At 33.2% G+C, this 23,155-nt stretch overlaps 1 long non-coding RNA gene across 2 annotated transcripts; it reads right to left on the bottom strand.

The window, feature by feature from the left end:
• Positions 1-18,917: 18,917 nt before the first annotated feature.
• On the bottom strand, positions 18,918-20,047 carry LOC149241422 (uncharacterized). 2 transcript variants are annotated; one of them, XR_016245626.1, is made up of 4 exons: positions 19,935-20,047; positions 19,540-19,739; positions 19,404-19,456; positions 18,918-19,295 (listed from the first exon to the last, which is right to left on the bottom strand). It is a non-coding gene; the product is annotated as an uncharacterized LOC149241422 (long non-coding RNA). The 2 variants fall into 2 exon arrangements; XR_016245625.1 differs by having other exon boundaries at positions 19,404-19,431.
• Between the last annotated feature and the right edge of the window lie 3,108 nt (positions 20,048-23,155).

Genomic DNA, 23,155 nt, shown 5'->3' with positions numbered 1-23,155 from the left:
AGGGATTGATGAAAATTATAAGTATTCTTGTAAATATAAATGTGGAGGAATATGAAGAGTCATAGGTGGATAGGAAGAGTCATTTAGAGGTCTTGGTAGGTGAGACAAATAATCCTCCCCGTTATGTATTTTTAAATTATTCATTTTAATGGAATACATCCAATCATGGAGTTATTGCTCAACTTGAAAAATAATGATACATGTTAATGTCACTATGGATTTTAAAGAATATACATAACTACACAATATGCGTTGATCACACATGAAGGCATGAAAACCCACCTTTATATTGCATACATACCATGCTAGTGCATTACTCTTAATCGTGTTTACCCTATAGGGGATTGATACGAGGTGGATGCACCAGATACCATTGATCACATGTTGTGCCCACGTTTCCGTGTCTCAAGTGTGTAAATGATATGGTGGTACACCACAAATATGACACATGCCAATGTGATGGTGCCATGGTATGATAACTATAGCTACTTGAAATGCACTAGACACACATAAAGATAGACATGTTCTTTACTTGAAACATAACATGTCAATGCTATGTTTGTAATAGTTTACAGTAGGTAATGCAACAATTTTTATAGTAATAGTGTGCAATATGAAATTCTTATAGGGGCTCCAAAAAATTAAGGGTTAAGTTGAGAAACAACAATGTCTTTGTCACTCAACCCTCTAAAAAAATTAAGAACTCACAATGGTTTTCAAAGCTCATATAAATTTATGTTTGGAGCTTGATGGTTGCTTATAAAAGATTTTCTATATAAATTTAGTGAATGAGTTAAAAAAAATGTTTGTTTACAAAAAGGTTAAATATATTATATGAATATTTAGATATAATATTTTGAATATACATTTCATAGATAGGATTTCCCAAAAAAATATATGCCTGGGTGAAAAGGGACCATATCTAGGGTTTGGCACCAAATTTCCATAAACATTTAGAACTCACAAAAATTTGCAAAGCTTGGAAAAATTTATGTTTAGAGTTTGAGGATGTTTATAGAGATTTTCCGACATAAGTTTAGTTAAGGTGTTAAATAAAATTACACATGCTACATGTACATTTAGATTATATTTCGAGATTCAGTTTATTTATCATCCGTTAAGAAAAAGGAAAAAAATCAAGAAATCACTGTATTGAAAATATCATAAATAGTTTAATAGATAATAACTATTTTATAAAGTATTATATAAACAATAAAATCTAAGGTTCAAATTTCCCATTCGTCAAGGACTTGAGCCAACAAAAAAATACTAAAAATAACCATATGTTTTATAAATTATTATAAAAAAATATTCTTCCATATAAAAAAATATTTTATTTAAACTTATAATAAATAATAAAAGATTTTACAAAGACAATAAACCAAGATTCAACCGGTCATTTGTCTAAATTAAATTTGGATGAAAATGATGATAATCATTTCTCCTAACAATACTACACAAAATAATATTATTCGATGTATTATTCGATGAAATTGAACATGGATGATAGAAATAACCATCATTCCTTCTAATTATATAAAATAAATAAATTGATAAATAAAAAAAAAATGTAATAATCATGTGTATATATAAAACTGTGAGCCATATAAAAAGCAATTCATTTTTTTTAAACATAAAATTCCTATACATTCACAACATTTTTTTGAGAGAGAAAATCATTATGGATTATATTAAGAGTATAAAGATCTAAAGACATGATTGTCCTTATGTGGACAACATAGTAATCAAATAAATCAAATTTTTTAAACTGCAAAATTTTTACATATTAACATCGTAATAATTAATTTATTAAAATATAAAAATATCCATCAAGTAAACGGGAATAATATAATAACAAAAAGTTAACATGAAACCTTAATTAAACGTGAAAAATATAATTACAAAAAGACAACATGAAACATTCATCGATAATCACTAGGTCAACCCAACCTAATTTCATCTTGTGGTGGACACAACGAAACGACATTCTCATGTTCAAGTCAACGTGGATGAGATCAAATTCCGAGGTGTACCTGGCTGCCACGAAAATTCTCATATTCAAGTCAACCTGCATGACATCAAATTCTCATGTTCAATCTCCATGGAGACACCATAGAAATGTTAGTGGACATAAATTTTCTTGACGCCCTGTTTCCGCGTGTCGGTGTTGCCAAACAATTACAAGCATAGCATCTGTGCAGGGCCATTGTGCAGTTGCGCAGTTGCATTTCGTCTTCGTCATCACTGTTATTGAAAATCTCCCGTCGATTTTCTTGGGCTGCATATTGAAAACAACGTTCTGTACTTCGCCTTCGTCATCGCTATTGAATTGCTCGTAATTCCCACACGAAGGAGATCGCCTCGGTGAAAACCTCCTCATGTTGCTGGGATTACTGGAGCTCATGACGATCCTTTTCACGCGCAGAAGAGATGGCACGATCGCAATAACACAAATACAGGTCACCTCCAATGTTCTGGATTTCGATCTTCTACAATAAAGCAAACTAATATGCCGTATTTTCGGAGCAAGAAATGGCATGAAAGCACTGTATTACTCAGAAATACTTTAACCAACATGTCTCTTCTCAACATATCTCGTGTATATATAGATATTTATTATCACTTAACTGACATTCTCAGATCCTTCCTTGCAGTTGCTGGGCAATTCATGGGTGTCTTCTGTCTGTTCATATGTAGAATCTTCTACGAAAATTCATTCACTCGGTTTCGTGGTTAATAATATTTTCCCCCAATTTAACGTTTGCGAGGGAAGGTTGGTGGAAGATATATGGAAAGAGATCTAGTTGTACAGGTAACCATGATCGTTAGAGCCGTTGAGCGATTCATTGCCTTTGCAAAGTTAATTATTGTTTTTTTTTCAAATTATTCGCTTCGTGCAAAATGCTGCGGAGATTCAACGAACACTTCGTGCTAAATTGCCACTTGTCAAAACAATGAACCGTGTCGATGGATCAGCTTCACCTCATTCTCAGCTTCCACCTAAAAGGTGATTGGCTTGCTGAATTATATAATGAAACTTAAAAGAGAAGGAAAATCATCCGTTAGGTATGTGGTGAGGTAATTTGTCTTGTTAAATTGTATATAAATTTTAGTATGTTTCTACGATTTAATCTAATATAAGGGAATTAAGATAAACAAATAACAATTTTAGTTATAAATCAAATATGCTAATTTTTATTTTAAATGAAATATTTTTTTTATTAATTTTTTATATAAAAAAAAAGTTATATATGCGTTTTATTCTTTATTTTTTATATCTTAGTTTTTTATTTCAATTTTTAAAGTTGACCTAACATTTAGGAAAATATTAATAATTAAAATGTATTTTAATATCAATTATACATAAAATTATTTATATTATTTTGAATAGAATAATTTTAATATTAGGGTTGAGAATGGAAATCATTTTGGAAGGGATTAAATTATTTTAAGAGGTCTTTGGGCTCTATCAATTTTCACATAATATTAGTGATAATATTGGGGTAAATCATTCTTTCCTCCAATAGATGGGCTCTTCCTTACTTGGACTCAACTTAGTTAATATGTGTGTGTTTGTAAATAAATAAAAAATTAGACTTATTTTATACCATTATACAGCATAAAACTTGGAAAAATATTTACACTTCAAGATATTTAATCTATCTAGGGACTTGATAAATCCATGGTTAAGATGGATTTATGTGTAATTTTTCATTGCATTTTTTAATGAGTAAATTGATAATTTGCAATCGTAACACTTCTTTATAATGAAAAAGGACCAACAACTAAAATAGTGAGACTCCTCAAAACATTTTAAAATATTTTAACCATGGTAATTTTTTTAATAACTTTACATATGTATATACATAATTGAAATTGAAATATTTTGTTTTAATATCTTAGAAATATTTTATTTATGAATCCATATTAAAATGCTCTTATGTTATTGATATATTTTTAAACACATGTCATTATTAATAAACCTTGCATATGAAATATTTTATTTATAATCTACATATTAATTTTCTATTAACACGAGTATTTTACTTTTAATTACTTAATTCTTCCCTTTGGGTATTCAAATATTGTACTATGATAAACACACATATATATTCAAACAATTTATGTTGCAATATTTGTTTTTAACTTTATCTTAATAAAGTTGATCTAAAATTATATTACATATGATAGACATTGGAATATTTTATTTATGGCTAGATAATATTTTTACCACATCTCATTCATACTAGGTTGTAAAATTAACCATTATAGATCCATCTTAACCATCAATCTATCCCATGCATAAAGAATCAGATCTCTTGGTATGCAAACTTCTTTTAGAGGGGAAAACTTTAAAAAGGGCTTGCACCTCAACTCTCTTGACACTTGAAAAATCTTGACTCTCTCTATTTTTCTCTCTCTCTTATATATAGCTAGACACACTCCATGTATAATTTTTTCATTTTCTAATACATAAATGGATACAATAATTTGAAAGTTTTCTATAAGTACTTGAATTGTCTAGATTACAAAATTTAAACTTACAATTCTAACAAATCTTTGCCAATTTTAAACAAATTTAAAGAAAAATATACCAGACAAAAATATAAAACAGTGAGACTATTTGTAATATCCCTATAAACCCATACTCATTGGCATTTATGATGGAAATAATATTATTTACTTACCATGGTTAACGTGCCCGAAAATGGTTGACATCAAGAATCAATTGTAAATTATTTGGTAATTAATCCGAATTGTTTCTCACCCTATCGGTTCTCTAATGTCCAATATTTTTTTTTCAATGGATTAGAGACGATTGCACAAGAAAAAAGGTTGTACAATTATTCAAAACACAATAGTTCGACAAATCACAAGAAGATCCTGCCAGAAATTTGTGTCGTAGAGCTATTCACAATAGTTTTTGTGATCACCCATTGCACGTACTTACTACTAGAATCATTTACAAAAGGCGTACACTCTCCATGGTATAAGGGCTTTGCCATCAATGATGAGAGGAATAAAATGGAAAGGAGTTGGCGCAATGTTTAGTAGAGGATGGTCGTCAACGCAAGGTCGCTTTGCATTATGGTTATGAAAACCAAAGGATTTGAATCCCTGAAAGGAATTTGGAAGAAAAAATTTGTTGCCATTGACGGAAGATGCAGATCTTCTATACATCTCTAACCCGCTGAGATAAAATTTTGATATATTTCATCCTCACATCTTGTCGAAAGACTCTCGACAAGGAAATTATGGGGAAAACTGTCAACTTGATGACAAAAGTTGACGGCATCTTCCAGCTCAATCTCTTCAGCAAAATGCAATAATGCAGTTCGAAGAATGAGGGCGTGAAGAGGTTTGTAACATAGTCGAACATTTTATGAGATGTCAAGGTATGCATTTTTGTCTCTGGGAAGCTGTGGTACATTTATTTGAAAATCTTTCCATGGAAAGTCATTATACAATTTGCATGCTTTTCATTGAAGGTTGAATAAATGACGTTAGGGCAATACAACAATGATGTTATAATTGTTTCCACTTTCATAAATAAACGTTGATCCCGTCAAACACATTTTCCATTTATAATTGTGTTGTATTTAATTAATACTTTTTGAAGTACAATAGAAAGACATTCTTTTTGTAATTATAAGATGTATAAACAAGCATTTGTATTTGTATTGAATGCATGCATGATAAATATGTAGATAAGCTTTTCTATTGAATGTATCTAGTTAACACATAGGTAAGCTTTTATATAGAAGGAAAATATTCAATGCATGAGAAACATGCAAAGATCAGATAATGTTCTTGGAAAATTTTTATGAATTGTTGTGCGTATACATAAGTAAACTAGGTTTTCCAGGTTGAAGAGATTTCATATAAATATTGTGTATGAAATGATAATAATTTATGTTAATTTTCTTGAAAAAGGTTGTGTTTATATACATAGAGGTAATATCTATTGTGTTAGATTTTTTGAAAAGTAATATGTGTTCATATGCAAAATAATAATAGCTATTGTTTTAGTTTCCTTTTTGGAAGAAGAATATGTATTTGCATGCTCAAAGGTAGTAGCTATTGTGCTAGTTTTCCTTTAAAGAAATATGGATAGTGGTGGTGGTTTTTCTTTTTGGAAAAGAATATGATCTTCTGTGAAGACAATAACAGTAGTTGCGGTGATGATCTAGGTGGATATTGGTGTCCACCCACCTATTCCACCTAAACCTCCAGTTGGTTTCATCAGTTTCCTTGATTATATCAACATTTATTATTTTTAGTAGTTCTTTCGGGTCCTGAACTTTTAGAGTTGTTCTGACACCCTAAACGATGTTTTTTTGAGATTTGTCATAGAGGACCTACCAAAAATCTTGTAGTACTCAAAGATATATTTCTAATGAGGTATCGTACATGTGAAACGAATATTATATCACCAAGTTACAGCCCCAAGAAGTTTGTTGCCTAACTAACCCTAACGGTGCCCACAAACGCTTGGTGTTCCATCTCCTAGGGTTAGGTATTTGGTTGTTTAGGGTTTCCTTTCATTGTTTAATAATAAAAAGGCCCTTGAGCCTCATTGTAACATAGTTTAGAAGCATGTAGCTGCCACATATATTCTCGTAGATAAGCTACTATCACTCATGCTAGTTTATTTACATTTTGTATGTAAGTATATTTCAGTTCTCTAATGTTAATGAAATGGAGTTTTATTTCTGTTGTATCTTTGTGTTCATGTTTATATCTATGTTCTATTGTGTTCCTGCATAAGTCTAGATGAGACAATTATCTCTTAAAAATATTTATTTCTTCTAGTGTGAAGAGATAGTGATAATCATGGTGTTTTTTTTTATATTATCCTATTCCTGTGGGCAAAGGTAAAATGTAAGTATTTCCTCATTTATAATGCATGTGATGTATGAAGTAGTTGAACATGCCTTAGTAATATTTATGCATTTTACCTTATGCAAGTGAGATTTGGATAGATAGACATGAGGTAAACACATGCATGGACAAATAGACATGTTTGTGAAATCATGTACTTTTAATTAATGCATGTTCAAGAATGTGGAACATGAAAAGATGTTTAAAGCATATTTAGTAAAGATATATTATTTGGTTTTGATAAATATTTTATAAAATGCTGATGTCGAAGTTGTTGATGGCAATAATTGTAGAAATAAATGTGACTTATGCGGAGGATGAATTAATAGTGTTTCACCTATACCTTACACAAAAACCAAAAATGGAATATAGTTAACACTATCTCAGGAAATAAGGTCATTATGCTTGACTAATAGTCCATGCAAAGTGAAGGTTCACCAATGTTGAGAAACGAAAACAATAGATTCCAATTTAATTTGTTCTTGAATTAGATTGTTAATTAAAATAAAAAAATTATATTCTCATAGCAACTTGTAAATAGTTAATTAAATTTAACTAACTTAATTAGATTAGGAATTTCGAGTTGGAACTAACTTAACCGTTTGTGGGACTAATAGAGGACTAACAGTTGGTGCACTCGTGCATCCACAAGTGTTACTCCAATAAAGTGAAGATTCCCTCATGAGAAACTCATGCATGTCAATTATGAGAAACACCAAGTTGAGACTAGAGTGTAGGGACAATGTATTATCAGTTATATGATTTACTGAGTTGTAAATATCATGCATGAAATTAGGAAAATGACCTAATTTAGTATTGCACTATTTTGGAAGCATGAATTCCCTTTAAATACGGGCTATTCATCCTAGGAATTGTGCAAGAGATTAGGGGCTTGGCATGGAGTGTAAATTGGTGTAGTGTTGGCTAAAAGCTAGCGTGTGAGGTAGAAAGTTGAGCAAACTTGTGCGGAATTGTTCTAGTGAGAACAATCTTTGTATCTTCACTCATATCTCTGATTTAATGCAATACAGATAGGTGGGGTTTTAGAGTTGTGGCTTTCCTTAGGAAAACTTATTGTGTTATGAGCCATTGATTTTTCTTCTTCTTTTTCATATTGTTTTATCGATCTATTAGCTTCCACTAGTTGAAAGTAGAAGTAGATTCTTATCTTGTGCTTTAGTAAATTGAATGAGCTTGTGAATCTATAGGAAATTCTACATGGTATTGAAGCTGAATTCAATATACTAGAGGAGATTTCAATGTTATAAGTTTTGGGTTACAGGTGAAATTTTAATTTGCAATACATACTTCAAGATTGACAGATGGCGTTCATTGGTTTGAGGTTCGAGTATTCCTTGGAAGGCAACTTGAATTATATAGCCTAGAGAGACAGAATGGAAGTTGTGCTGGAGGATAATGGCTTGAAGGAATTCATTGATCAAGACATTCCTAAGCTAGCAACATCGGATGCACAAAATCTAGTTGAATGGAAGAAGTGTGCGGCGAAAGTGAGGTGGATAATCCTTGATAGAGTTCGAGACCACGTTGTCTCGAGTCTCCATGAAAATAAAACTCTATATGCTATGTGGAAGCATTGACAGACTTGTATCATAATAACAGTGACTGAAGGAAATTGGCACTAAAGGAGAAACTTTGAAAAATCAAAATGGAGAAAGGTGAGACTACTCCAAAATACTTGACCAAGTTCACTCAGTGTTGTGATGAACTTGGAAGTGTTGGAATCACTGTTGCTGAGGTTGATATGGTGAGTCTTTATCTTCTTCTCTTCTGGGACTCCCAAAAAGTTGGAAAAATTATCAGGAGTCTATCAATGGTCAAGATAATCTCCCAAATTGGGAATGATTGTGGTCAGATTTGATGCAAGACGAGATCAGGAGGAACACCAGGGATGAATCTTCATCAAACACTGATGATGAAGAGAACCGTGCCTTAGCGATTAAGGCGAAGAAGAGGAAAGGGAAAGCTTCCCCTTCCAAATCGGATTCTTGTCATGGAGGCAACAAGAAACACACAATGAAAGTGGAATTCTTTCGTTATCATGCGCTGTGCCATTTTGCTACAAATTGTCCACTCAAGAAGTCCAAGAAGAGGTCCTCAGGAGGACGGGTGGGTGAGGCTTTGGCCTCTCAATTTGGATTGGAATTTCCCCTCATTGCATGCATGGTGTCATCCATGATGGGAAGTTCATGGTACTTAGATAGTGGAGCTTCATTCCACATGACTGACAACATGGAGTTATTCAGTGACTTGGAGGAGAAATATATCCATATGCATATTGAGATGGGTGACGATGAGAGGTATCATGCCACTGGATGGGCATGGTTACTTTTCAGAGGGAGCATGGGGCTACACTCACCTTGAAGGATGTTATGTATGCCCATGGGTTGAAGAATATCTTGGTATCCATTGCCATGCTTGAGGATAGAGGCTTTGATATGATTTTCTCAATAGAAAAGGCATTCCTTTGACACATAGCCACAGCGCAGGTAAAGAAGATAGGGATTCAGGGGAACAATCTTTATAAGTTGGAGGTAGAGGATTGTGCTGCGTTGAGAACGAACGCAGAGATGGTGCAAAGCCGAGACATTAACGAATTATGGCATAGGCTATTGGACCACTTGCATCATGGGGCTTTGAAAATCATGCAACAGATCTCCATCGATTTTCCCAAAGGTACACTAGAGCAAGTTGATACTTGCAAGGGGTGTACTTTGGGAAAATACACCAAGGCTTCCTTTCACAATACAGACATTCGAGCATAGGCTATTCTAGAGTGAGTCCATTTAGATGTGTGTGGACCATTCTCGACAACATCCATGACCACACATAGCTATTATGTTATATTTGTTGAAGACTTTTCTCGAAAATGTTGGATATTTTTCATGTAGAAAAAGGATCAAACCTTCACAAAGTTTTGCGAGTTTAAAGCATTGGTGGAGAAAGACTCTGGAAAAAAGGTTAAAGCTCTACGGAGTGATAATGGTGGTGAGTATGTCTCAAACGAATTTAAGAACTTTGTGCAGCGGAAGGGATTAAACGGGAGTTGATGGAACCCCATAACCGTCAGCAGAATGGGGTGGCCGAGAGGAAGAAAAAAATCATATTAGGGGCAGTAAGGAAGATGTTGCATAATCAGGGTCTCCCACTACACTTGTGGGTTGAGGCATGCAATACAACATTTATGTTCGGAATCGTACCCTGCATCAGATACTTGGGACGAAGACATTAGAGAAGGCTTATTCTGAAAAGAGGCAAGATGTTGGTCACTTCCGGATTTTTGGGTCATCAGAGTATTTCCATGTGACTAAAGATTCATGGAAGAAGCTTGAGCTGACAAAAAATTTGTGGGGTACATTAAGACACCTCACAACTATCGGGTGTACTTGCCGACCAATAGGATGAGAATGGTTCGAAGGGATGTCAGATACGATGACGAGAATGCCATGTGAGTTTTCCATTGAGAGGGAGCTTCAACTACATGCGGTTGAGGAGATTTTAGGTCCTAAGATTGAAGAACCTCATATTGATGTGGAGCAACCACGTGTAGAGGATCTAGGAGTAAAGATATCCACTCCAGTAGAGTCTTCTAGAGATGGTAGAAAGCACACCAAAGAGGCGGATAGATTGTTGTCAGATGCTAAAGAGAATGTGGTAGCACCTATATCATAGCGCAGATAGAGGAGGTACCTTGACAGGTACACTCGATACATGTCTCTTATCAGTGGATATGTTGAGACAGATCCATCTTCCTTTTGAGGAAGTAGTGCAGCAGTCGGTTTGGGTTGATGCCATGGTGGAGGAGTATGAATCTATAGTTAGTAACAGTGTTTGGGATGTGGTCTTAAGACCAGAGGATAAGTCCGTGGTGAGCTCCCAATGGCTTTACAAGGTAAAGAAAGTTGTAAATGGTAGTGTGGAGAAGCATAATGCTAGATTTGTGGCCCCTTGCTTTTCACGGGTAAAAGTAACTGACTACGCTGAGAGCTTTGCTCCTGTTGTAAGGTATTCGTCGATAAGATCTATATTGGCACTATTACCACAGATGGGGTGTAAGATACATCATATGGATGTAAAATCAACCTTCCTTAATGACACGATTGAGGAAGAGGTGTACATAGAGTAGTGTGAAGGTTTTGAAACCTTCGACCGTGAGTCACATGTGTGCTGGCTCAAGAGAGCGTTGTATGGGCTTAAGAAAACACCTCATGCTTAGCAAAAAAAGATAGACAACTACTTCACCAAGTTGTTGATGATCCCATACTAACATGTGATGATCAACTGATCAAATATTGCAAGGATGACCTTGCAAGAGAGTTTAAGATGAAGTACTTGGCACTCATGCATTATTTTTTCGGCATGGAGGTATTGCAGGGTGATGGGGAGCTATTTTTGTCTCAAGGAAAGTTGCCAACGAGATACTCAGGAGTTTCTACATGGAGAGTTGCAAGCATATGGAGACTCCTCTAGCAAGTAACTAGAGGAAGAGGATACTACTTCAGGTCAAATAGTGCAAGCTAATGTTTACAGGAAGCTTGTGGGTTCACTCATGTACTTGGTGAACACACGACCGGATTTATATTATGCAGTTAACCAACTTAGTCAAGTGATGGTTAGGGCTACCAAGATATATTGGAAGGCAGAAAAACATGTATTGACATCCCTCAGGGGCACTTCTCAGTATGGATTATGCTACAGAGGGACATAGGAAGTGAAGCTTCAAGGCTTCACAGAGGCAGATTGGGCGAGGATTCCATCCAACCAGAAAATCACATTAAAAGGGATTTTTAGTATTGGGTCAAGAGCATTTTCTTGGTACAGTAGAAAACAGAGATCAGTTGCACTTAGTTTGGCAGAGGTAGAGTACATATATGCAAGTCAGACAACATGTGAGGCCATATGGATGAGGAAGATCTTGGTTGTTCTGTTTGGTTAGCATATGGATCCGACAATGATTTACTACGATAATTAGAGTTGTATCGAACTCTCTGAAAATCCAATTTTTCATGATAGGCCAAGCACATTGATATCTGATATCGTCATCTCAGAAATTATGTATTGAGGTGGATCATGTTGTTAGAGTACATTCCCATAAAGGAGTAAGATGCTGACATTTTGACAAAGGCATTGTCAAAATCTAAATTCGAGTTTCACAAAGTTAGGATCAGGGTAGAAGATAATCGCTTTCTTGTTGAGAGGGAGTGTTGATAAATGGCAACACAAAATTCCAGTTTAATTTGTCCTTGAATTAAACTGTGAATTAATATCGTATTCTATTCTCATAGCAACTTGTATATAGTTAGTTAAGTTTAATTAGCTTAGGAATTTCAAGTTGGAAGTCTTTATGTAGTCATATATATGTTCTCCATAAATTTTAGGGGTCCAGTATGAGTTTAAATTGAGTTGTAATTAGATTAACTCAGTTTACTAAGTTATGGTCAATTAAATTAGCTCTAACTGTTTGTGAAAATAATAGAGGACTAATAGTCAGTTGGTGCACTAGTGCATCCACAAGTGTGACTTCAGTTCACTGAAGATTCCCTCATGAGAAAATCATGCATGTCAGTTCAAAGAAAGATAAAGTGGAGACTAGAGTGCAGGAACAATGTACTATCATTTGTAAATATCATGCATGCAATCAAGAAAAGGACCTAATTTATGATTGTGCTATTTTGGATGCATGAATTCCCTTTCAATATGGATTATTCATCCTAGGAATTGTGAAAGAGATTAGGGGCTTGGCAGGTAGTTGAAATTGGCTAAGTGTTGGCTAAGAGCTAGCTTGTGAGATAGAGAGTTGAGCATACTTGTGCGGAATTGTTCTAGTGAAAACAAAATTTGTATCTTCACTCATATTTATGATTTAATGCAATACAGATAGGCGGGGTTTTGGCGCCGTGGCTTTCTCTAGGAAAACTTATTGTGTTATGAGCCATTAATTTGTCTTTTTCTTTTTCATATTTTTTTCATCGATCTATTGACTTCCAGTGGTTGAAAGTAAAAGTAGATTCTTGTCCTGTGCTTTAGAAATTGCATGAGCTTGTGAATCTACAGGAAATTCTACAAAATGCAAGACATTCCACTACTAGAAATTACCAAGGCACAAAGACATAGTGCTTGAAGAATACTCTAACCAACATATTTGAAATCCCCCCCTTCTCGACACATCTCATGTATATATAGATATTGAGTATCACTTAATTGATATTATCAAATCCTTTTGTCTAGTTGTATGGCAATTCATTGGCGCTTGCTTCCTGTCAATATGTAGATACTAGAATCTTATTAGATTCTTCTATGAAAATTCATTCACTCGGCTTCGTGATTCATAATATTTTCCCCCAATTTAATGTTTTGCGAGGGAAGTTTGGTGGAAGATATATGGAAGGAGATTTAGTTGCACTGGTAACCATGATCGTTATAGCCGTTCAACAATTCATTGCCTTTGCAAAGTTAATTATTGTTTTTTTTTCAAATCATTCACTTCGTGAAAAATGTTGTAGAGATTCAAGTGGTGCTTAGCTGTAAATGGCAACGTGACGAACAATGAACCTTTTCAATGGATAAGCTTCACCTCATTCTCAGCTTCCTCTACCCAAAACATATTGGTTGCCATCAGAGGGATGAATTCTGCAATGAAAAATAAAAAAGAAGGGAAATGATATGTTAAATCACTGCGTTGAAAGATGCTTATATATATATATATATATATATATATATATATATATATAAAATAAGACTATATGTTAAATTGTTGTGTTGAAAGATGCTTTATATATATGTATATATATATATATGACATTTTATAAAATTAAAAATAGTTTATTAATAAATAGCTTTTTAAATTCTTAATATTGAAATTAACATATGGTATTTAGATAAAATATTGACTATTAAAATATATTTTAATATTAATTATATTAAAATATTTTAATATCCGTTTTGAATAAAACATTTGAATCCTTATAAATATTTTTTTTAATATCACTCTTTTACATGATATATAAAATAATTGATAAGATGTTTTTTTCAATCTAAGTATTTCAATGATAAATACTTTCTCAAAATATTTTGTTTGTTTGTTTGTTAATGATAAATACTTTCTCAAAATATTTTGTTTGTTTGTTTGTTAATGTACAAATAATTAGAACTAAAATTAAAAACAAATATTCTATATGTTAGGACATATTTTTTAATTAGAACTAAAATAAAAAACAAATATTATATAAGGTAAGACTTTTTTTTTTCCTCTCTATATTATTATAAATTTTCTATATAATGGGAAACTTTATCATAAGGTAGTTGTCAAATTAGCAGTTGATACAACGATCACTCGTATTGATAGTGTTATATGTGCACGATCAAATTAGCAATGGATACAATGATCACTCATATTGTTGGTGTTATTTGTGCAAGATGACTCATCACCGTTATTGAAAGAAAACCAAACCTCCTACAATGACCAACTAGTGGTCCGTAAAGGGGAAGACCTTCACTAGTGCCACCCTCACTGCCACATGCCTCTAAGTCTTGGATGTAATCATTAACATAAATTTTATTGACACATAATTGAAATGAAAATGAAAAAGAAATGATTAAATTATAAACAAAGTCATGGTAATTTTCAATTAAATTTAATTAAGTCAAGAAGTGTTTTACTTCCCACTATGCGCAGTGAACAAGATGTTGTCATGTTAATGTTACATAATGTTATGTTAAAAAATCATAAGGGAGATGTTTTCATGTCAGAGTTGGATAATGTTTAATTAAAAATAATAAAACTAAACAAAAAATGATAAAAAAATAAGTAGGCTCATGTGCACATATATTAACTCAATTTGTTTGGTAGGGCATGAGCAGGAGGGAAATATTTATCCATATTTGGAGGATGGAGAATGTATTTACACAAACATAATGTCTAAATACTCCAATACTTCTAAGTATGTATCTTAGATCTATATTACATTTTAGAATATGTATCTTACATTAATATTACACAAGCTAACTCTTTTCCATTTTTTTTTCTAGTTATGAACTGTATGTCTTGTAAATGTAATAGAAGTATTTAGAAAACTTAGGTTATTGAACCATTTTCCTAACTATTAAAAAAACACTTCATAATTTACCAAAAAAAAAATCCAAAGTGAGTTAACCCATGAAATATAGATGTAGTGGATATATATATTGCATTCCTTCCCACTCAATAGATTTCCATTTCTTGAGCTCACTTCATCAATCCCCAAGTTCTCTCCAAAGACCTTCAATAAATTCTTTATTCATTTCTATTTAGTTTATATTTTTTCATGCATTATAGTAGTGGGTCTTCAAATTGCTTATTGTCCATGTTTACATGTATGAGGTTTGAGTACACCAATTATTATGTTGATCTATCTTAACCTTAAATCTATCAAGTTACAAGAGGAATAATATATGTTGATATTGTAGCATCATTAGATGCTAGAATATTAGCCTCTAAAGCATGGAAAATTAGCCCACCTACGAATATTATCTCTTAAATGTTTCCTTGTTAAACACACATTTTGTTTGAAGAGTTCAAAAATTCAAAAACATTTTACTCTTTTAAGCATTTTCTTTGTATTAGTTTGAATATGAATTTCTAAATTTCTTTAGCTCATAAATTGCATTAGATAAACCTAAAAAGAAAAATATTAGCATCACATTCGTAATTTATATTAATCTCTTCATCTTCTTTGATTTCAACACATCACCAAGAATAGTGTTGCTTCTTCTAAAAGAAAAGTATATATGTTTGATATCATATATATACAAGTGCTTTTTACTTTTAATGGAAATTCAACTATCTTTAATCCATCCTCTTCCTTGTTTATTACCCGGGAGAATACTCTCCAACCTACACCAAGGAACTATAACGTAGAATATCCTTTGTTTTTTACTAAGAGAAAAGGGGTCTAGCTCAATATGGTTATTAGGATTGCTTTTATTGGCTACTATTTTTTAAGGGGAATCTAAATAGTAGCCATTAAAAGCAATGCTAATAACTATATCGAGCTAGACACCTTTTCTCTTGGTAAAACACAAAGGATATTCTAAGTTATAGTTCCTTGGTGTAGGTTGGAGAGTATTCTCCAAGGTAATAAACAAGGAAGAGGATGGAATAAAGATGGTTGAATTTCCATTAAAATTGAAAAGTATTTGTCAAGAAAGTACCTCTAACACAAGTGTCCAACTCTAGGTTAAAATATTCCAAGTGTTGATAAGGGAGTTGGGCAAAATTGGAAAGATACTTTGAGTGATGTCTCTTCTATATAGTTCCTTCATACAATGAAGGAATATAGCTACCCAATGTAGAAGCTTACACCATGACAATCCCACCGATATATTAATTGTGAAGTGGAATCCTTAGTATCCTTTTCTAGATTCCCACTAGGTTATTACAATAGGAAGTACTTATGGTACCTACGATGGATAACACATCCTAGTCACAACTCCCATAGAAGTTTCTCATTCTTACGAGGGAAATCATACCTTGGGTGATCGATTTACAATAGGTTACTATAATTTTTCCATAGCCCTTCATTGATTGGACTTAGTCCCTCATCATCCCAAGATAGAATTTGGGAGGACCTTATTAGAATCTTGGTTGATTGGACTCAGGGTTTAGTTACCCTAGGCTAGTCCTTCGGAGAGTAGAATACTAGTTGATTGCATTCAAACACTTTTAGTAGAGTGCATCTAGTGTAACATATGGATAGCCAAGGATTTGATTTCTTGTTCTTTGCTTTCTAATAAGTTATATGTTTCAATATTTATGATTAATTTTCACATCAATATTAGAGGATAAAAGGTATCCCTATAAGCTCATGAATTCTACCATTGTAAGGTGTATATTGTTGAACAAATTGTTGTCATTGATGTCAAAGTGCGCATATATATATATATAGAGGGTGAAAAACAGTGAAGCCAAAAGAAAAATTGAAATGATCATTTCAAGCCCATGTGTAATATCCCCCCATTGTTGTAATGTTGTTTATATTCAAACTGAATAATGTTAGCAAAGAATCGCAGAAAAAGCCATGAAGTACATTGAAATATTTATGTAAATCCATTAAATTTCTTAGTTGGAGAAATATTCTAAGCTTGGATAGGCATAAAGAGTTGCAGGAGAGAAAGGAAGGCTTTTAAGGAAAAATACTAGGCAAGTGGACGGAAAATACTAGGCAAGTGGACATTAAGGATGACAAAAGCGGGACGCCATTAAAGGGAAAACATTACCATGAAAGAAAGGTATAAAATACCATTGAAGGGAACAATAGAGGTTGTTGAACCCTAGAAATAACATCTCAGAATAGGGGGGAAAACTAGAGGATTATTGTTCAAAGTTGGGTGGTGAAAAATGTGAGATTCCCAAGTGTTCCACTATCAACAATTTGTGGTTGGATTACTTTGTTCTATGATTATGCTTCATTTACTTCATTGAATCGATTCTACTCTAGTACTGTTACATGATCAGATTTAAGTAGATGTGATGCTCAAAATTGTTAATAGTTGTTGCACTCGTAATTAATTATAGTACCAATTTACATGCTAGCAATACCAATTAAATGTAAATACGTGGGAAATTATTGAATTGAAATGTGATTATGTTGGAGGGATGAGTATACTATTCTATTGGAATGCATGTATTTTACTACTGCAGATCTAGTGGCGTGAAATGGAAATATGTTGTTATAATGGCTGTAACGAATAACAATACTATTTGTTTGCTAGTAAAAAGAAAACAAATGATAGGATTTAGATGTTGTAATTCTGTAAATGGAATATATAATGATTTAGATGTTGTAATTTTTTAGAAGGAATATATAGTGAATTAGATGTTGTAAGTTCTGGAAAGGAGTATGGAATGACTTTGATATTATTTGAATTCCTGTGACTCAGTCTGGTAGAAGACTGTACCCCCTTTAGAAGGGACTGATATTTTCTACTGTCATGATCTTTCAGTTCTGTAGAAAAGTTGGAAATATAGGTATATGTAATAGTAATCGAAATTAATTTTTATGAGATTTAGATAAAATGAGAATATAATAAATGGAGTGAAAGCCAAAAAACAAAAATTAGATGTCGCGTGACCCAACACGTCTGAAGGTTAGGGGGGTGTCAGTACAACAAGAAATTGTACTGTAGTTACTACTCATGACGAGTCGAAGATCCAGGATGCGTACTCTTTTAGGGTCAGTTATTTAACATTAGAAGGGTAGATAAACACGAGGACCAGGTGCGGCCGGGTATCAAGGAGAGGAAATCTCAAACTAAGACATTATAATAAGTCATAGACGATTAAAAAAGATCATTTTCTCCTTGGTCAGGGGTACACTGGTCATGATAGGAAATTCGATAAATTCATAGGCACCGCTTAGTCATACAAATGTAGATGTGACATAAGCTAAAAACATTGAAAATTTCATCATTGGGGCTCATGACCAGCTATACAACCAGGATTAAATGTGGAATGAAATCACTAAACATTATTAAGATTAATGAAAGGAGAATTGTGCGAACATGTTTGACAGAGAAGAATGTTATTGAAATAAAGATAAAAGTATTAACATAGACATCCCAGATCTCCGCTGAGATAGAGATAACATGAAGAACATCCTGTACCTGAGCATTTCAAACCAAACTATTTACAGGATATAATATAATAACATGTAGATGCTTTTGTAATAAATCCAGAAAACAAAAAAAACTAAGTCAAAATCGTATCAGAAATTTTCCAGCGAATCCACTTCACTTAAATTAGTCCTGTAAACAATTGTAACATGCATGGAAAAATACATACATACATAAACATACATATTATATTGCATGCTACAAAAACCTAAGACAAATGTCTTTCTGAATTTATTTATGAAGGAGAGGCGAAGCATGGAAAATTACATATGAATAGAACCATGATATTATATTGCATGATACATACACCCAAGACAAACATTTTCCAAAATAAATTTACGAAGGAGAGGTGGAAGCCATTGTGATTAAACCAAGAGGCTTATTATAGTTATCTGAAGTGTCTGGTATACAAAAATAGACCAACGTGCAAATAAAAAAATCGTACAAACCTAAAGGATATGTAAAAGGCTCGCTCATAACCTGTATCTCGTCCGGGGATGAAAACAAAGAGTCAAAAGGTTTGGAATAGGGCCATAGACGCCTCAACAAAATAACATCCTTTGCATATTTCAACTACACGTAACACAACATCAAGCAAACAGTAATGGAACATTGTAGCTAACAGAGCCGAGAATGAAAGGCACTGATCTAAGAAGGCAATGAGACTGAGAGTTATACTCCTTTCCATTTAGTTTAAAAGTAGGGGAGTCATTACCCTAAAAATACTGGAAGTCCAACCCTCTTACCTGCGATATAAATTCCCCGCACAGAATTAAAATAGTACCAACAAAGACCATTTGAGTCATAAGAAATCAAAACAATGCAGGAGGAGTAATGCGAATAGAAAGGCATACCTGAAGAGATAATCCGTGGTAGTATGTCCTATAAAATACACAACATAGGAACTCTAAAAGAATTAATGAAGTAATATAATGGTCACAATAGGGTAAATCAATAGAGACAAAGCTAAATGAGATTGAGTGTATGTACCAAAGGATAAGTGGGTAGCCTCTATTCTGAACCGCTGTAAATGATTATGGTCTCAAGGGCTCCAGAAACTAGAGGAATCTCCCTTGCAATTCAGTAATACCATCCAATATGAAAAAGAAGAAAAAATGTGTTACATTTAGGTATACATAAGAATCTTTGTCCCTTCAATAAAACGAGTTATACATAACAAATTAAGTTACCTGTAGATGAGGAAGAAGGGTGAAACGCGTCCAGAAGGTTCATCGTAAGGCATGAAACATATGAAAGAATAATTTATTGAGACATCACGAAAGGAAGATAAATGATACCATAAACCTGGCAGCGCAAATAAGACCATTGAACCCACACTGTATTTAATAAAATAAATCTAAACAGGTAGAGATGACTTGGAATACCTGGCGATGGAGAACACAAACATGCCTCTCCAACCTGGAGCCAGTTGCCCGAAGGATGGTAGGAAATTTCCATTAGTGTTTACAATCAGGCCATAGGTAGCGAGAAGCAACAAGTAAACTGAAACAAATACCAAGGTATGATCAAGAATAGTGTTTTAGATTGGGGCTTTTATTTAGAGATGTCGATCTTTCTCCCCTCATCGTGACCGTTCATGGAGAATGGAGGATAATCACCTACCATGACATGATCAATGATGATGTGGCGTAAACACAAAGGGACATAATCAAATGATACCATGGCGGTCACATGGTCTCCATGTGACAAAGGCAGACGTGGCAGACGCCAATTGAATGGTTAGACGCCCAAGGTTGGGGTGGCACAGGCGACATGGGTATTGGTGAAGGAGGGTTAAATGTCACACTTCCTTAGTACACCAGGGGTTATATCGCATAGTTAAACGGTGTAAAGGAAAGTCGATATAACGGTACGATATAACGTATAAGAGGTTCGTTTTATGTATATTTCATCCAACCACAATAATGTTACCATTGCAAACCATATGGAATATAGACCCTACTTGGGTGAAGAGGATATCCCTCCCATACATAATTTGATACATTATGCTAAACCAATAATTCGATACATTATGCTAAACCAATAATTAGGATAAATTTCCTAAGTGTAGAGTATAAGAAAGAAATTCTTCTAAGGACACTAGTAAAAATATATACTTTGAGAATAAAATAGTGTTGATGCTTGACACCATGGTTTAGGAACCCCATAGTGTTTGGAAAAGTAAAATAAAAGGGTAATTAATTATTTAATCAATGAACTTATGTATTTTTTTTAATTAAAATGTCTTCTCATTAAGGTTTATGATAATTTATCAAAAGAGAAAGTATTGGAAGGAAAATATGTGTAAAAATGTAATTTGTAGATTGAACAAGTTATCCTTGCATTTTTCACTATAACTTTTTATATGAGATGTTTCAAATAGTGAAATTTTGAGCATTTTGAGGAGAGCTCGAGGGGAATATGTGGTTAAAAGTTTAGATTATGTTTCACTATGATTTCAAATATAAATCCTATGAATCTAGGTCTTTTGAATGGTCTTGAAATCATTCTCAAAAGAGTGATCACAGAATTTTCACTATAATTACTTTTCTAGGACTCTTCAAAATGTGAGAGTTTTAGATGTTTGAGAAGACATATTGAGGTGACTTGAGTAAAATTTTAAGAATCGGGTATAAAAAATTGGACATGTGGTACAATATACAAGTTTTCTCTTGGGAAGAGGTCAAAAGTTAGAAAGTTTTAATAAAGTTACCATACAAACAATGATATTGGTGTCTCTTGCCATGTTGGTACTTAGTAGTGGAGATTGGTGTCTCCAGTAGATTGTTGTCTATGAAGAAACAAAAAGGTAGGATAGTTCCTATCAGGGTTTGTACCAATGTGGATTAGTGTATCCATTAGGTTGGTTCCTACAAATAAATATAAAAATAAGTTGTGGTTTTATCCTAAAAGTATTTCCACATAAATCTTGTGTTCCATGTTTGGTAGTTGATAGATCTCATATATGGTTGTGTTCTTATGTTCATGAATATTTAAATAAGTAAAATTTGTGTTATAATGATTCAACCCAACCCCTTAATATAAGTGTGTTCTCAACAAATATTGGACATTCATAACCTCTTGTCAAGTGAGTTAGAATATTGAATGCACATAGCTTTGAATAACTTTGTAGGAGAAGGATGTATGGAAGATGAATACATAGAAGGAATTTTTAATGGAGGTTTTTTGAGAGGAGAAAAATTCATATTAGTATCTTCGAAAGTATTTAATATCCTCCCACCCAAGAAAATTTTAGACCTCTAGAGATTAAAGAAATTTTCATATATCTTTGGAAAATTTTGATACCTCAATGGCTGACCCTCAAGTCCACTTGTTGCTCAAGTATTTGAATTATGTACTAGATATTTTTCCACCCATAATTTTAAAATCTCATTGGGTTTTGGGGGCATGAACCATCCTAGTTCTAGAATCTCCATTAGGGAAATTAGTGTTCCAGTGGCTACGCTAAATAGTGCTTCCCATAATAATTTCTTATTTTTGATAATTATGTTTTTTATGCACTTTTACTTGTCAATCTATTATTATATGGGAAAAAAGCTTCTAACATCACTTTAAAAATATGCATCCACCTACATATCATACCATATTATTGAGTGGGGGAAAATGTGTGGAATGATTAAATATTAAATATTTGATCACATTTTAGTTTATTGGTTTGTAAATTAATTTTTTTCCGAGTATCACCAGGGATGTTGCTTTGTTAGGGGTAGTGACTAAAGAGGAAGTATTCTCAAAAACATCAATTAGAATTTGTTTATTCAAAATATTTTTTTCTGTATAATATTATACCTAATGCACTACAATTAGATACCAATCCCATAAATCCAAGACCATGACTTCATACCAATGACATGATTGGCTCTATTGGTAATGCCACAAAAGTTTATGGGAGGACTGATTTGGAACAAGTTTATAGATATTCCAATCCACTTGTGGTTTATAAGTATGCTCAAAATTCCTTAGGCCATAACCATACCTCTGATTTCCATGATATTTATTTAAGAATTTGTTAGGTAAACCAACAAACTAGAAGAAAGAAGAAAATGAAAAGGAGAAATACTAACTCTAGCCAAGGGCCTACAAATAATAATGACAATAGGGGGATAAAAGAGAAGGAAGATGATATTCTCTTTCAATATTTGTAAATAATATGACCTTACTCATGAATAACCCAAATTGGATGAAATTCAATGATGGATGGCATAGCTAGAAGACCAACAAACTTATGTAGTTCTTACTAACCTCTTCTCCCCACAATGTGATCAAATGGTTGTTAGAAATATTGTAAATCTAGAACATCCACAAGGGATTGATCAAGGAGCCCATCCCTAAATGGGAAACAATTTGAATTATAATTTATATATGTGTGAGGAGGATGCTAATATCCAACCACAAGATCATTATTACAACACTCTTTAGTCTAGGTTTATGGAAAAGGAAGCATCTATGTCACAAAAGAACTAACACTCCTCAATTAGAGAAGATAGTTGTTGACATGATTCCTCATCCCATAATGGGATTTTTTTGGAGGTATATAAACAACCATAATTCCAAATCTACCTATGGGAAATACCCTGATAAAATT

This window comes from Pinus tabuliformis, chromosome 8 (assembly GCF_031772625.1).
Source record: "Pinus tabuliformis cultivar Carrire ecotype Pingquan chromosome 8, CPIR1, whole genome shotgun sequence".
NCBI classification, from domain to species: domain Eukaryota; kingdom Viridiplantae; phylum Streptophyta; class Pinopsida; order Pinales; family Pinaceae; genus Pinus; species Pinus tabuliformis.
Note: the sequence above shows the minus strand (reverse complement) of the source record. Positions and strands in the feature narration are given on the sequence as shown.